The 17,076-nt window shown below is 37.7% G+C and overlaps 1 protein-coding gene and 1 pseudogene across 1 annotated transcript in view; one reads left to right on the top strand and one right to left on the bottom strand.

Annotated features, from left to right (window-relative positions):
• TRHDE (thyrotropin releasing hormone degrading enzyme) overlaps positions 1–17,076 on the bottom strand; it is a 363,215-nt gene that overhangs the window by 278,840 nt on the left and 67,299 nt on the right. The window lies entirely within an intron of this gene.
• Positions 12,705–12,828, top strand: LOC118009054 (annotated as a pseudogene).

Here is a 17,076-nt window from a genome sequence, read left to right on the forward strand (position 1 = left end):
AAGGAAGGAAGGAAGGAAGGAAGGAAGGAAGGAAGGAAGGAAGGAAGGAGGGAAGGATGGAAGGAAGGGATACCCCAGCATTTCTCCTCTATGCTTCCACCTTAATCTGCAAATTCCTTTCTTGTAGTACTTATCACACTTGACATTACTACTAGTTTTCCACTCAATCTCCTCAAACAGATTATGAGCTTCTAGAGGGCAAAAGTAAATACATTAGATTCACTTTTGTTTCTCTAACAACTGGCCTACTGCCTATATGTAGTATGTATTTAGTTATAAGATACAACATTGGGGGAAGGACAATAGTTTTGATTGGTTCCCAGGTATATGGAACTAAATTGATCATTCTTCTTTATTTATTCATCCAGTCTTCATTCCCATTTTACTTATCTGAGCACCTGCTATATCCCAAGTACTGAGGCAAAAGAGATACAGCAATAAACTAAATTTCTGCCTCCTTTGAGCTTATGTCATGTCATGCTTGCATCAGTGATCTGCAAAAGTTTCCTCTTCTGTTTTATATTTGGTTTTATTTTTGTTTCCCCCTGTATTCCCTATTCTCAAGGCCATTCTTTTCTCCTTATTGGTAACTACTCATATGTACTTTCTATCCATCTACCATACCTGTTTTTACATGTAACAATATCCAGGAATACATACAGTAGTGTATGTTTAATGTTTTATATATGATATTATGTTATCATCTCACTCTTTTTTACTTTTACTGTTTGTCCATTCAACTAATTTTGAGATCTATCCATGTTTCTAACTGTAAAATCTGGTTAATTTTTTCTGAGTATTCCATATTATACCATCCTCTAAATATGCCAAGATATCAATTCACCTAGGGGAAAAAAAAACTGCTGCATGTAAGTGATGAATCACTAAATTTACACCTGAAACTAATATTACACCATATGTTAAATAACTGGAATTTAAATAAAAACTTGAAACTACAAAGAAAAAAAAAACCTGCCATGGTTCTTTCAACTCCCCACAACCCCAACATCGAGGCAATAAGCATCCTAGGGTTTGTCTCCACATGCATTGACTTGATACTTTCTTTCTGGCACATGCCCAAGGGTAGAAGTACCGGGACATCAGGATTAGCATACCCAATTTCCCTAAGAGCTATAAGCTGCTCTCTGAAATGGCCATGCCAGCCTATGCCCCCACCAATAGTAGAAGAGGGCTCCATCTTCCCATCCTCACCCAGAATTTAATATTATCTAATTTTCACATTTCTGAAAATCTGATTGTTGTAAGATATCTCTGATTATTATTTTAATATATATTTCTCTGCTAACTAGTAAGATCAAATATCCATAAAAATATGAGAGATCTGAAGCCAGATTTCCAGTTAGCATCCAAGTAGTCATAAGTATATCATTAATTGCTCTATGACTCAGTTGTTTCCTCTATAAACTAAGGATGAAAATACTTCTTTAATGAGAAATTAAATGGTTTAAAAATTAAGCACCAAGAGAAAATCTGGCACAAAGAAGTGTTCAATAAAAGTTGGCTATTACTATCACATACTATAATAATTTACTATTATTTTTCATTCAAGTTTCCTCTTCTGTAAATTGTCTATTTATACCCCTTAATAATTTCTCCATTATATTTTCCATATATTCCTTTCTGGTTTACATGACCTTCTTGTATATTCTGGATATCAATTCCTTGCAAATGTGTTTAAATGAATAAGTGAGTGAGTGATCAGAGATTAAACATGCCAGTTCTGTCTTAACAGAGCTCCAACTGTTTGCTTTTTCTGCTCACTGCATTGCTGGGTCATTTTTGTGAACAAAATGTTGAATCTCAATGTATTTTTAATATGGTCAATAAATTTTAAATAAAATTTAATTTATATTCCATTTTTCTAAGTCAATAACACACAAACCCACAACTGTAGGGGGGAAAATAGCTAGCTCCACAGTGAAAAATTTAAACAATTCTATTTGTGATTTTTATTGGGCAATTTTTTAGAAAAGCAGAGAGTACAAAGAGTTACTGATTTTGTCAAATCCTATCAAAGACAAGTAGTTTGTCTCAATTTCAAACTCATTATTCAACTAGAACAATCCCTACAATGGGCTGCCAAAACAGTATAATTTTCTGCAAGACTACCAAAGGAACTATTTATCACCATTAAAGGGCCATTTTTAATAAAATTCTAGTAATCATTTAGAAAAACACACAGAAAATCTTAGAAAACTCCGAAATACAGCACTAATAAACATTTGATAGAACTAGTGTTTAAGGGAAATCTTTGTGGAGAGCCACAAAATTTGTGACCATTTTCCTAGCAACTCAAGACATAACACAAACTGACAACATAGTGGTAAGTAAACTGCTCAGTTCAGATCTATATAGGAAGTCTATAATTACTCGATCATATTTTTAAGCAGAGATTAAAAAGTATCAGTGAAGAAAAAAGTAATTGTCTCCATCTTGAAGGTGTGCAATCTATGTAAAAATGGGGGTGGGAAATCATAGCTAAATAAGATAGAGAAATGATGACCAATCACCACCACTTTCACCTGCCACCCCGATGTCTATACCTGATGCTGCTATATGTTTTTTATTTTTAATGGAAATGATGTAGATAAGAATTCACACATTGACAGAGAAGGCATCTTGGTGAAGGATGACTTGTTTCTATCTGCATTAGTAATATTCTTAGTAGGTAAAAACAGACACAATTATGAAAAGTTGCCCAAATCTCCTCTTCCCCAAAAAATTCCAAAGCTGATAGGCAGATTCATTCAGTTGATGTTTAATGAACATTCTGGAGTTACAATTATGAGCAAAAACTGAACATCCCTAATGGTTTTGACTTAGCAGGGAAGAATGTTAATTTGAAAATCACACCAAGGTGAAATTATTCTGAAGGACAGGGTCATGGTCAATGTTCCTATAAGAGTCTATAATACAAGAATCTGACCTAGTATGGAAGCTTAGAGAAAGCCTCCTTGAGCCAGTATCTGTAGGGAGAAGATGAGTTAAGTTGGCGAAGGGAACAGCGTGTTCAAAACTCTATCATGTAAGGGAATGTGGTGAGTCCACAACTATGGCAGGAAGGGAGTGTATAAAGGAGAGGGAAGGCAAAGCTGGGAGGTGTCCAGAATGTGCTGGGCTACTTGTCTATCTTAAGGGTTTACTCTGTAAGTGAAATGGAAAGCCAGTGGTGGGATTTAAAAAAGAAGGCTCTAATTTAGGGTGACTTGGAGGAGCAGCAAATAAAAATGTTTCCATAGTCCCAGTAAGACAGTAGTAACTTGAACTGAGGCACTAGTGATGGAGATGAAGAGAAGTGTAGTGAGTCTTGAGATACTGAAGCTGCAAAATCAATAGGATGAGTTAAGTAAGAATAGAATAGGCAACAAAGCCTCTTTCATAATTTCTCCAAGAATCTTCAGGCATTGTACTGCTTTCTCTATTATGGCTGCCAGTCAGTCACATCCTGCAGATTAAATGCTTGCAACTGTTTGGATATCCAGGCAGAATTTTTCATGTATCCATTAAAGAAATCGTTTCAGGGCCATTTACAATAAAAGTTTTAGTTGTAGATATTCTGTAATCTACACTTCTGTGACATGGCAGAACTGATTTTCCAGACCAATGTAGGATCCTATATAACCCTGAAGGACATAAGCTATTTTCATTGTTCTTAATTTTGCTTGTCTCTTCAGCATGTCAGATTATCACACATAGGATGACCACTTGCCAAGGTTTCATTCTTTTCTAAGGATTTGTTCTAATTTATAAAGCCTTTTACTTGTGAAAATTTAGAGAAACTTCTCATCTTTTCCTTTGGGTCGACTATTAGTTGAACAAGGTGTATATGACAGAAATATAAACATGTTTTAAAGGTTCTGCTACAACTTTTCATTCAAGTTCACAATCAACTGTATGCAAATGGATAGTTCTTTTTGGCTAGGTTTGGATTCTTTGACTATAGATTCTCATAGTAAACACTGACCATGATCCTGTCCTCAGAGTAATTTCACCTTTGTGTGTTTGTGTGATTTCCAGATTAACATTTGTCTCTCTTGCTAAGCCATAACCACTATGGATGTTTTGAGTTTTTGCCACGTTCTCTTCTAAATGGACTATTAGATTTATTTGTTAACATCCATTCATATATTCTGAAAACACACTCAGTTTTAACTTTTAGGATACATCTGTACACCCATTTTTCTATCAAACCTCATTTCTCATGAGCAACTTCAATAAGGGAGTTTGGTACCTAGAAGATCCTAACCTAGCCAAGTAGAATTAGCATATAACCATCTGCTGGAATTCTGGGCTCATACATCAGAACAGGCAGGCACTGGTTAAAAACATGGATTTTAGAGGGCACCTGGATGGTGCAGTCGGCTAAGAGTCTGACTCCTGTTTTGGCTCAGGTCATGATATCAGGGTTGTGGGATCGAGCCTCTCATGGGGCTCAGGGCTCTGTCCTCAGCGGGGGTCTGCTTGGGTTTTCTCTCCCTCTTCCTCCACCCCTCCCCACCCCTGCTCTCCCTCTTTCTCTCTCTCTAAATAAATAATCTTTTAAAAAAATGGGCTTTGGTATCAATCTGATATTCTACTACCTACCAGTTATATGGCCTTCGGCAAGTTATTCAACCTACACAAGCTTCGATTTCCTATAAAAAATTAATATAAAATATATCATGTTCTATATTATATTACACAGTATATAATATGTTGGCATATATAACGTGCATGGCACAGGGAGATGCATGAGGCAGCTATCATCACCATCACCGCTGTCACCACGGTTATGTTTCCCACTGGCCTCCAGGCATGGCCATTCACCAAAGAAGGAGGGATGCTCAAGAGGGAAAAAATTGTGCCAATGTTCTTCTGTCTCCTGGAATATTGAAAGATGCAATTAACCATGAAATTAGAGACTTAAAGAATTAGGTAAGTCCAGCGAGAATAAGTGGAGGGAGAAGGTGTGAAGTGGTGTTTGCATATGTGTTTGTTGAGTAGGTTAAATAAAAGAGTAAATTGTAGTTCTGAAGAAAAAAATACATGGTATATGGAAAATGGTATATTCCACCAACTGAAGAATCCAATATCTCTACTTTTGTATTACCTCTCAGATTTGTGTCAAGACAAGCATGTTCTGGTGGATAACTAACAATCATGAATGAGAAATGCATGACAGCCATTCCCATTTCACAGATGAGGCAAGTAAGATCCAAAGAAGTGATTCATTTATAGTCATACATCTAGGAAATTATAGGCCAAAACCTAAACCAGGTTTTCTCACTTCAAAGTCCATGCTCTTCTTCTACATCAAAGTCAATTCCAAAGCCACACAGGTTGGCCTTCTTTGATCAGAGTTGCACACGCAATTAGTTATACTCACAAATTAGCATCCTCAACAATTAGGCCTCAGTATAAAGTAAGCAGGGTCTTACTGCTCAGGACACTGTAAGGGTATATATCTGTCTACAAGCCAAAACAACGCCAATTACCTTGTAAGGAAATCCTCTTAGGAAAAGTAAAAGAGAAGAAAGAAAAAAATGAACGATGTTTGCTTTCATTGTTCCCAGGCATCAAATAAAGTCACTCTAATAACAGCATTGCTGGTGATATTCCTTTCAAGATTGCCATAAAATGCTTAGGAATTTCAGAGGCATAGAGAATACCTATTTGTCTAATAAGGGCAATAAAACAAAATAAAGTCAGGCAGATTAGAAATAAAACTATGTATTTCCACAATGATTGCAGAATATTTGTATGAGCAAATGAGTTTCTGATATATATGGTTAGCATTTTTAGGAATGGAAAGATATTCATAGGGAAAAATGGTAAAACTGCATGCTTTGCTAAACTCAACTTTATGTATGAGAAGTCATAACCACGGTATAAAATCCATAGCAGAAATGAAACAGGATTACATCACTGACGGTTCCTAATATTAATGGACCAGAGGGAACTGCATTCCCTGAAGCTAGAAACATGTCAGAGGGGAAAGACATACGATTCAGCTTGAAAAAGCAAAATCCATTAACCATGAAATAGGGAAACAAAAAATCAAACTTTCCATATACCATATCCTACTGGAAAAAATCTATTAGCAAAAAAGACCTCTACTAAATAAAATGTTTTTAACTCAAAACAAATACAGAAATAAATGATTTAAAGTCACAAAAAATTCCAGAAAATTTGTACAGTTGATATTATGCTGGCAATACAGATCCATCAAAGTACTAACATACTTCTCCGAGTATACAGATTTCAAAAGAATGCATGTCAATTGAAGTGTACTAAAATGCATTTTTATTTCTAGTTTAAGAAAGTATTGTATTAGCTACCACAAATTTGATGTGAAGCATTCCAGGTTTCGTTTCCATTGTGAAATTACTCAAACAACATTTAATCTGGAAAAGAATCCTGGTGTCTCCATTATGAAGAGTGGGACGAATTAAGAGAGATTTGACCCCGTCAGTATACTTAAATATACTAAGACTTGTAATGACTCCTTGAACAATCTCTTTAAAGTAGTACACACCAAAAAAGAGAAAAATAACCTGAATCAATTAGACAGTTGCTCACATAGCATCCCTCCTAGACAGAAAAGATCAAGGCCACCATCAGGGACCAAAGTGAGTAAATGCTTTATCAACAGTCCAGAGTAACGCAGAAGAGAGGTAACGTAGCATATACACACTGAGAATGAAACCAGAAAACAGAAGCTTTCTACTACTTTAATGGGATTAAAGAAATAAATTCCAAGATGACTGGCACATATAAACTTTTAAAAAGTTGAGCAACTACTTCAAGACAAATCTTTACTCACACAAACAAAACATATGTGTAGACAGACTCTCTAAGACAGTCCCCAGGGATCTCTGCCTGCTGGTGTTCATGGCCTTATGTAATTGCTTCCCCGTTAAGTGTTAGCTGGACCTGATAACATGCTGCTAATAAACAGGATATGGCAAAAATAATGGGCTATCAGTTCTGAGAGTGGATTACAGAAGACTATGATTTCTGTCTTGCATCCACCTGGCTCTTTTAGTTTACTCAGTGTCATAAAGCCAGCTTTCATGTTTGAGATGCCCTACGGACAGACCCACAGGACAAAGAACTGAGGGCAGCCTCCAGCCAATGCCAGCACCCCACAAAGAACTGAATCCTCCCAATAACCATGTGAGTTACTTGGAAGTGGCTCTTACCCCAGTCGAGCCTTTACGACTGTAGCCCCTGCCAACACCTTGATGGGCAGCCTCATGAGGAACCCCGAACCAAAGGAGGCCCCAGCTACACTGTGAATTAATGAATGCTGTTGTTTCAGGACACTTGATTTTTGAGATAATTTGTTACACAGTGAGAAAGAACATACAATATTCAACAAAACATCGTAATGGCCTCCACTTTGAATAAATATATTACTGATTTTAGAATGGAAAGATCCTTGTCTCACCCCAATTCATATTACTCAAGTCCCAGACATAAGTATCTCTCACTTAGACTTTTCTATTTGCTCCTAGTTTTGTCCCCTCTGGAGCCACTGTTACGGGTTTACATCCCTCAAAAACTCGTATGTTCAAGTCTTAATCCTCAAAGTATAATCTTACTTGGAAATAAGGTTGCTGCAGATGTAATTAATCAAGATGAAGCCATGTTGGAATAGGTGAGCCCCCAATCCAATGTTATTGGTGTCCTTATAGAAAGGGGAAATTTGGACACAGATGCATACACAGGGAGAACCATGTGAGCCTGGAGTTATCCTGGCACAAGCCAGAGAACTACCACAAGCTAAGGGAGAGGCTTGGAACAGATCCTTCCCTAGTATCATCAGAGGATGTACTGCCCTACTGACACCTTGATCTCAGACTTCTAGCCTCCAAAACCATGAGACAATAAATTTCTCTTGTTTAAAATTCTCAGTGTGTGCTATTTCGTTACAGTAGCCCTAGTAAACTAATACATCATCTTCTACACACTTGCCAAGAGAGGTCTTTCTGAAATATGAATCTTACATGTCATTGCACTTCTTCATTCATTTATTCAACAAGTATTCACTCAGTGCCTTCTATATGCCAGACCCTAAGTCAGGTACCGGACCTTCGGCAGTAAACAAGGGATACAGCTGCCACATATGTTAGTACAGTGGCACAAAAGGTATCTTGTGCTTGAGAAAAGAGGGGCCATCTCCAGGCGAATTGCAAAATGGTGCTCCCTTATGGAGGATGAATTAATACAAAGATGCTCCCCTAAAAGAACAATTAGACAAAACTACAACTCATGGGCAGACAACTCCATTGGTTCTATCTGGGCAGAAGAATTACACTTGGTAAGGGTGTACCAACTGGATTTCAGCCTGCATATCCACAATCTTGGCTGGATGCTTTTATAAGGAGACAACTTCCACAGCCATTAATGGCAGACCTGAGTAAAGGTCTCTCTCTACCTCTCTACCCTCACAGATCTTTCAAAATTTAACATTTCTTCAGAGCTACCCATTGATTCTTTGTTGGGGATATACAAGAATCCAGAATCCCATGCTCAAACAGCCCAAACATTGGTTTGCTGGAGCTGGCTCCTACAACAGGTCCTGATGTCCACTGACTGGCCCATAATAGCAGAGGAAAATGATGGAATCTTTTCCAAGATATGTTATGCTTATGCTGTAGCTTCACTCAACTAAGGAACACTTAGTTCCTTAAACACTGAGAAGTATCAAAAGCAGACTAAAAGGCACTCTGTGATCTGGCTTCAGAATTGTCTTTTGATGAGGGACCAGGGCCCCTACACTGGCCTTAAGCTTTGGAAGACCTCTCTCTTCCTCTTCTCCGCCTGTATCTCTCCTCAAGGGCCAAGGAGCTATGCCCCCTGGAAGCTGACACATTACTCCACCCCATTAGACAATGCCTGAGATACCCAAGAACCCAGAATTCCATGCCCAAACAGCACAATGGTGTTCTGGATCTGGCTTCTACTGGTTCACAAAAGACCACTATTAAATTTCCAAAATTCAGTAAGCAGGATATTAAAAGTGCTCATAATTAAAAATAAATTCCACAAACTTAAATAAGTTATATTGAAAACAAATATAATAAATATTAAAAACTCATAATTTCTTAATCATTTTGCTATTATTTATGAATTTGAAGTTATTTATGTCTATGTATCTGTATGATAGATTCTACTATACAATGGTGTGCTACTCACATCTCTTCCCAAATTTGCATGCATACATCATGTTAGTAGCTTAAAACTGGTCATGGTGAGAGTATTTACACCAGAGAAATCAGCAAATGCTATAAATCAGGACTCATTTAATGTTTTCTTGATTCTTTAGGCATAAGAAGGTGATGGAGAAAATGTTAATAATGCGGAGTAAACTTAAACATGTACTGTGTCTGGGACACCTGGGTGGCTCAGTTGGTTAAGAGATCCCAGGGTCCTGGGATCGAGTCCCGCATCGGGCTCTCTGCTCAGCAGGGAGCCTGCTTCTCCCTCTGCATGCTGCTCCCACTGCTTGTGCTCTCTCTCTCTCTCTCTGACAATAAATAAATAAAATCTTAAAAAAAAAAAAAAAAAAAAACACGTACTGTGTCTCTAGCCATTACACGTAGGCACAAAAAAATAATGTATCCACGGGGCACCTGGGTGGCTCAGTCGGCTAAGCAACTGCCTTCAGCTCAGATCATGATCTCGGAGTCCTGGGATCAAGCCCCGCATCGGGCTCCCTTCTCAGTGGGGAGTCAGCTTCTCCCTCTCCCTCCGCCCCTCCCCACCCACTCTCTCTCTTTCTCTCTCTGTCTCAAATAAATAAGATATTTAAAAAAAATAATGTATCCCCTATTCAAAAACTTATATAATTTAGCAATGAAGTCACCATGTCATTGAGGAACAAGTGAAGTTCCACTTCACTATTTCACCTTCACCTTACTCATTAACATAAATAAAATTATCAATCACCATGCATGCAGAAACTATACCCAAAAGCTACAGAACTATTCCTCAAAGCTAGTTGTTAAATGCTACATACCACTAGGCCCAGAGTTCATTACTAGGGCCAGCACTGGCCTCTTCTTTGATCCTTCCTCCAAGAGGGGATCATGCTACTTGGGGTGTGCATCCTTAGGGGACAGATATGCGGGCAACAGTGTTCATCAATAAGCCAGGATGACTAAGCAAGGAGTGGAAAGACAAAAGATCTGCAGATGGCAGTTGGGAGCTTGGGCATGGCTTCAGCTTGTACCCTGACACAGTTCTGCAGGTACTAGACTAGGGGCAGTCCAGGCCCCGTACCACTCTCTGTAATTGTCTTGCCTTTTGCATGCAACTGCAGCAGACTGCCTGCAATGCTCACACCTCCCACAACATGTTTGACCAACAAGCCCTTGCTCATGTTGCTCACTTGCATGGGATGCCCTTTTATTTCCATCATTTTACCACCAGAATCCAACCCAGGGCCTGGCACACAGTAAGACTCAAAAGCTTGATTTGAATTAATGAATAAATGAACTGTATGGACACCAGTGCTTGGTCCATGACCTACTAGCTACATGGTATTAGACAAGACATTTAAGCTCCTCAGACTTCAGTTTCCTAGTAGGGAGGATAAATAAATCTCACCTTGCTGCAGAGACTAAATAAGATACTATACGTAATAATTATAGTAGCAACATCTGCTAAGCACTCACATGCTAGGCACTGTGCTTGGTGCTTTCCAGAGACTATCTCATTTTAATCCTCTCACACTTTAACTCTAAGATCTAGGTCCTATTATTTTATGCCCATTTTAGAAAGGCAAAAACTGAGGCTTCAAAAGTTTATGTTCATATCATAGAACTCAAATAATAGCTCTTTGTCTACTCCACCAAAGCAATAATGTATTTGAATCAGTGTTTAACCTGCAATAAATTCCAATAATATGATTATTGAAATATTAATAAAGAAGCAACCCATCTAATCTGGCCATATGTTCAGTAAATCTTGTACTGAAAAGCAAAGTCCAATGACAACAAATTATAAGAAAAGTAATCAATATAGTCCAAGGAAATTAAATATGATTCTACTGTAAAGCTGGTTTAGACAAACAAGAATAACAACCACAAGGTAAGTTTTCAGTGAAAGCAATACAATATAAATGACCTATTCCAAGGTATATTAGCAATCAGTTCTCCAGCCCTGAGAAAGAGCTTTTAGAGTCAAGGAGCTAGAAGATATTTTAGGAAGCTTAACCCTTACTTTAGGTCCATTAAGTCTCTCTATACCATATCCCTAGTCATGCTACTTTTTTTTTCTTCAAAAAAAACCTATAAGACAGTATATCCATTGAGAAGAGTGCCAATCAAACAACAGTTATAAACTATCTCAAACAAGTGACACTGACAACATAAACTGGACACAGTAAGCAGAAGGGCACATAAAATTAAATTTAAAGTAACAGATAATATGTTTGTTAATTTCACCTGGCCCAAGACAAGAAAATATGGACTGTTGTAAACTATAGTTAAGAATATGGCACTAAGGGCGCCTGGGTGGCTCAGTTGGTTAAGCGACTGCCTTCGGCTCAGGTCATGATCCTGGAGTCCCGGGATCGAGTCCCACATCGGGCTCCCTGCTCAGCAGGGAGTCTGCTTCTCCCTCTGACCCTCCTCCCTCTCATGCTCTCTGTCTCTCATTCTCTCTCTCACAAATAAATAAAATCTTAACCAAAAAAAAAATTAAAAAAAAAATATGGCACTAAATTCTTATCTTTCAATAATTACTCTGAATGTAAATGGACCAAATGCTCCAATCAAAAGACACAGGGTAACAGATTGGATAAAAAAAAAAAAAAAAAGACCCATCCATATGCTGTCTACAAGAGACTCATTTTAGACCCAAAGATACCTCCAGATTGAAAGTGAGGGGATGGAGCATTTATCATGCTAATGTACATCAAAAGAAAGCTGGGGTAGCAATCCTTATATCAGAAAAATTAGATTTTAAGCCAAAGTCTGTAATAAGAGATGAAGAGGGATACTATATCATAATTAAAGGGTCTATCCAACAAGAAGATCTAACAATTATAAATATTTATGCCCCTAACTTGGGAGCAGCCAATTACATAAACCAATTAATAACAAAATTAAAGAAATACATTGATAATAGCACAATAATTGTAGGGGACTTTAACACTGCACTCACACCAATGGACAGATCATCTAAGCAGAAGATCAACAAGGAAACAAGGGCTTTGAATGACACACCGGACTAGATGGACTTCACAGATATATTCAGCAAATGGCCAACAGACACATGAAAAAATGCTCAACATCACTTGTCATCAGGGAAATACAAATCAAAACCACAATGAGATACCACCTCACACCAGTCAGAATGGCTAAAATTAAGAGGGTAGGAAATGAAAGATGTTGGTGAGGATGTGGAGAAAGGGGAACCTTCTTACACTGTTGGTAGGAATGCAAACTGATGCAGCCACTCTGGAAAACAGTATGGAGGTTCCTCAAAAAGTTAAAAACAGAGCTACCCTATGACCTAGCGATTGCACTACTAGGTATTTACCCAAAGGACACAAATGTAGTGATCCAAAGGGGCACCTGCACCCCAATGTTTATAGCAGCAATGTCCACAATGGCCAAACTACGGAAAGAGCTGAGATGTCCGTTGACAGGTGAATGGATAAAGAAGATGTGGTAATTATAAACAATGGAATAAGCTTTGCGCAGTGGCAGTATCATAGCCAATGAGATTTATCCAAGGCGCGATTATTGCTAATATAAACAATGGAATATTACTCAGCCATCAAAAAATGAAATCTTACCATTTGCAGCAACATGGATGGAACTAAAAGGTATTATGCTAAGTGAAATAAGTCAATCAGAGAAAGACAATTACCATATGATTTCACTCATGTGGAATTTAAGAAACAAAACAGAGGATCATAGGGGAAGGGAGGGAAAAATAAAATAAGACAAAATCAGAGAGAGAGATAAACCATAAGAGACTCTTAACTATAGGAAACAAACTGAGGGTTTCTGGAAGGGAGGTGGGGGGGTGCGGTAACTGGGTGATGGGCATTAAGGAGGGCACCTGATGTAATGAGCACTGGGTGTTATATGCAACTGATGAATCCCTGAACTCTACCTCTGAAACTAATAATACACTATATGTTAATTAATGGAATTTAAATAAAATTTTTAAAAAGAATAATGTAAATCTTAACATTTAAGTTTGCAAATCAATATTTATACAACAAAGTGACTTTCTCTGATTTCTTCTTTGGGGGTGGTTGACATTCCAATATATGTTATTTAGATAGCACAGTGACCACAGACTCTGGAGCCTTATTGCTTGGATTAGAATCCTGATTCGGATCGTTTTTTTAGCTGTGTTATATAACCTTTTTACTCCTCACTTTTCTAATCTACAAAATGGAGATAGTAATAGGATTTACCTCATGGGGTACTGGGAGTATTACATGTAAAGCACTGGGAATACTGACACCTAATAAATGCTGTATGTTAGCTGTGATTATTTAGCATCATTGTTGAAATTAAATAATATCTTGTTATGGGCTGCATGTTGTATCCCTCTCCAAATCCATATGTTGAAATCCTAACCCCCAACATGATGATAACTTGGAGGTAGAGCCTTTGGGAGGTAACTAGGTTTAGATGAGGTAGAGTTGTCTTAATGGGATTAGTCCCTTTATAAAAAGAGGCTAGAAAGCTAGCTCTATCTCTCTCCACCATGTGAAAATACAGCAAGAAAGCTGCCATCTCAAACCAGGAAGAGGGCCCTCACCAATCTGCCAATACCTTGATTTTGGACTTCCTTGCCTCCAGAACTATGAGAAATAAATGTTTGTTGTTTAAGCCACTCAGTCTATGGTATTCTGTTATAGCAGCCCAAACTGACATATCCCAAAGCCTAGTTGTTACAATGGCTGCATTCCAAAAAATGAAGGAAAAATTTTCTATCTGAGAATCATGTTCAAACAACTATATTAAATGCCACTATAATAGAGAAAAGCAATGAATGTGTTCTAATTCCTGTATGTTCAGCTTTATCTTCCTCTAATGTTAAGAAAGACAATAGAACTAACTCTTCCTCAGAGGTATTAGCTAAATCTACTTATATAATACATAAATTATGCTCAAATGGTGCTCTTTTTTTCACTAACTGCTTACCTCACAAGTTAATGAAAATAAAAAAGATTGATTCTTCCAATTCTACATCTCAATCACCTACACTAACCATATTCTCTTCATTAATGCTTTCTTTAGGAATAGAATATACTCAAAGATATACTCCTTGCTTTTTAGTAGATACAGGGAACTTCTCTCTTCTTGAAAACCTATCTGTTCTCCAAGAGTTCAAAACACTAAAAATTAGTTTAGGGTATACATCTAAAAAGAAATGATTAGTTGTGAACTGAAACAAGTCTGTAGCACTGGTAGATTTAACTCATATTACTTACACCACACTTCTCAAGTATTTGCCAGTTTAAGAAAAAGGTTACATCCAAAGTTTTCTTTAAGTTAGGTTATTGTACAATGATGCAAATAAGTGAAGAGAATCAAAATATGACAATAAAACATATTAACAATTCAGAAAGATAAATACCAAATACTGGCAACTCTTTCTCTAAATGAGCTCCAATTTTATTTCACATAGCTCCATATTTACAGAAATTTGGGACTTTCTAAAGTCTTTTCTTTCTACTCAAATTTGTATCTTGAGCACTGATTTTGAATTGTATTTCAATCCTTGCTACCACTTACCACTTCCTGCTGTTTTGTAACTCACCATTTCTGTAGACTAGTACTTTCAAAACCTTTTTCAAATATTTCCTCTTTCTGAACATATACCCATAATTTATAAGACCAGGATTTTAAATAAATACTGTATTTCATTTGTTTTTAGGTTCTTTTAGAACTGTCTTTGTAAACACTAGCTTCATCTTTTATTAATGAATATTACTGGTCCATAGATGTGCAGTTTTTTAAATCCTGTGGCCTCTACCTTCCAAATATCTTTTAAATACTGCATCTTGGCCCCATTCTTATTGGCATCTCTAAGTTGAGCCCCTGGCCACTTCTCATCTAGATTCTTGCACTAGTTTTAGACCTCCCTCTGCTTCCAATCTTAACTTCTTCCAATTCATCCAATTCTGAAGGTTTTAAAAAAATGTTTCCAAGACAAAAATCTGATAACATCCTATCCTGCTTAAAATTCATCAATGTACTCTTTCATCTCTAGAATTATGTCTGAATCCTTTAATGTAGTTAATATGGCATACTAGTTAGGAAATTTTTGTAAGTAACAGAAACAACTTTTAACTAAGGAAAGACACAGGGTGGCTCAAAAATCAAAGAAAAGATTATTAAATAGGCTTAGAAAAGGAGGTTCCAGATGCAGGAACACATGGGTGGTCTCTTCAGAATACCAATCATGTCAGTCTTTGGGTCATTCAGATGATATACAAATATCATGGATGGAGCCTATGATTAGCAGGTTTAAATCATCTGTCCACTCCTTGGTGTCTAACAAGACTGTATCCAATGTGAGGTGACAGTTTCCATGGCAGAGAACACTAATTAGTCACAATATTGTATCTTTTCATCATATTTTTTTACTTCATACACAGTCTCTTATAATAAATACCACATTTTTATCCTCCCAAAAATAGTGTGACCATGTGACTGAGTTCTGGCCAAGGGAGCATAAATCTTGAAGTTGTCGTGTGCAACTTCAGGAAGTATCTTTAAAGATGGGGGCATGTTTTTTTCTCCCCCTCCTCCTTTCTGCTGGCTGGAATGCTGAAGGGATAGATGGGTCCAGCAGGCATCTTGGACATCAAGCGGCTTTGGGAATGGAGAATCCATCTCTAGTGAAATAATAGCATGGAATGAATCTGGGTCTCTGCTACCATGAAACACACCACAGCAGCACTAGCTTGACTACCTCTATCCTCTCTTATGTGATAGAGAAACAGACACATTTCTAGTTAAAGCCACTATTATTTGTGGGGTTTCCATCACTTGTAGCCAAATCTAAACTGAACTAAAACAGCCCCTCATAGCAACTCAAAATGTTAATACTGGAAGAAAGAATAATGGAGGCTGGACAAGAATAAAACAATAGATGCCCACTAATGATTTTCAATCACTCCATTTGCCCTTTCCCTCATTTTATGCAGAGTTAATTTCTATTTAGGGTTTCCCAAATATATTAAGCTCTCCTAGCAAAAACATCCAGCTGCCTGGATTGCTTTTACCCCCTTCATCTAAATGGCTAGCTTCTATACACGCAAGTGTCAGGCCATCAATCCTTACTTCTTTATTGTTTTCTGGATTCCCATAATCCAAGGTGTCTTCTACCCTCCCTGCGAATTCTCACACAACTCTGCAGGTTCACCACTGTGCTTACCATATTTACTTTTAATGATTGGTTTTCTTGTCGATCTTTTATACTAACTAAAGTATGAACTCTTGAAAAACAGCATCTTACATTGGTTTCTCTAGAAACCAACTCTCAGGGGTGAGAACTGCATACATAACGTCTCTTGGGATGCATTCTCAAAAAACATATCTGTAAGGAAGCAGGGAAGGCAGGACTGGACAGAGGGAGAGGCTGACCTACAATGCAGTTGAACCAGATGGACCTGAAGCTCCAGACCATCCAAGGGGGCAGGAGGGCCCTCTGGGGCTGGGGTGGCTCTTCAGAGTTGTCACAAATTGAGGCAAGGGAGTAAGTAGGCCTTGCTTTCTTTATATGAACCAGTTATTTATTTTGTCCCTTCTCCTACCCCCCCCTTCACCTCCCAGGGAGATAAACCTGGAATGAGAAGGATACCTGTGGCCAAGGGCAATTCCCAAGGGGGACTCAACTATGACCCTTTAGCAGCAAGTATCCTCAGCAACAAGGGGATAAGTAAGCACCACAGTATCCACTATAGTGAGAGACTACGTCTTGTTCATTTGGAAATAATGCAATGCTTAAAATACTGAAAAAAAATAATTTAGTTTGAATAAATGGATGGATGGATGGATGGATGGATGGATGGATGGATGGATGGATGGA

This window comes from Mirounga leonina, unplaced genomic scaffold (genome assembly GCF_011800145.1).
Source record: "Mirounga leonina isolate KUSES-001 unplaced genomic scaffold, KU_Mleo_1.0 Mir_126, whole genome shotgun sequence".
Classification (NCBI taxonomy): Eukaryota; Metazoa; Chordata; class Mammalia; order Carnivora; family Phocidae; genus Mirounga; species Mirounga leonina.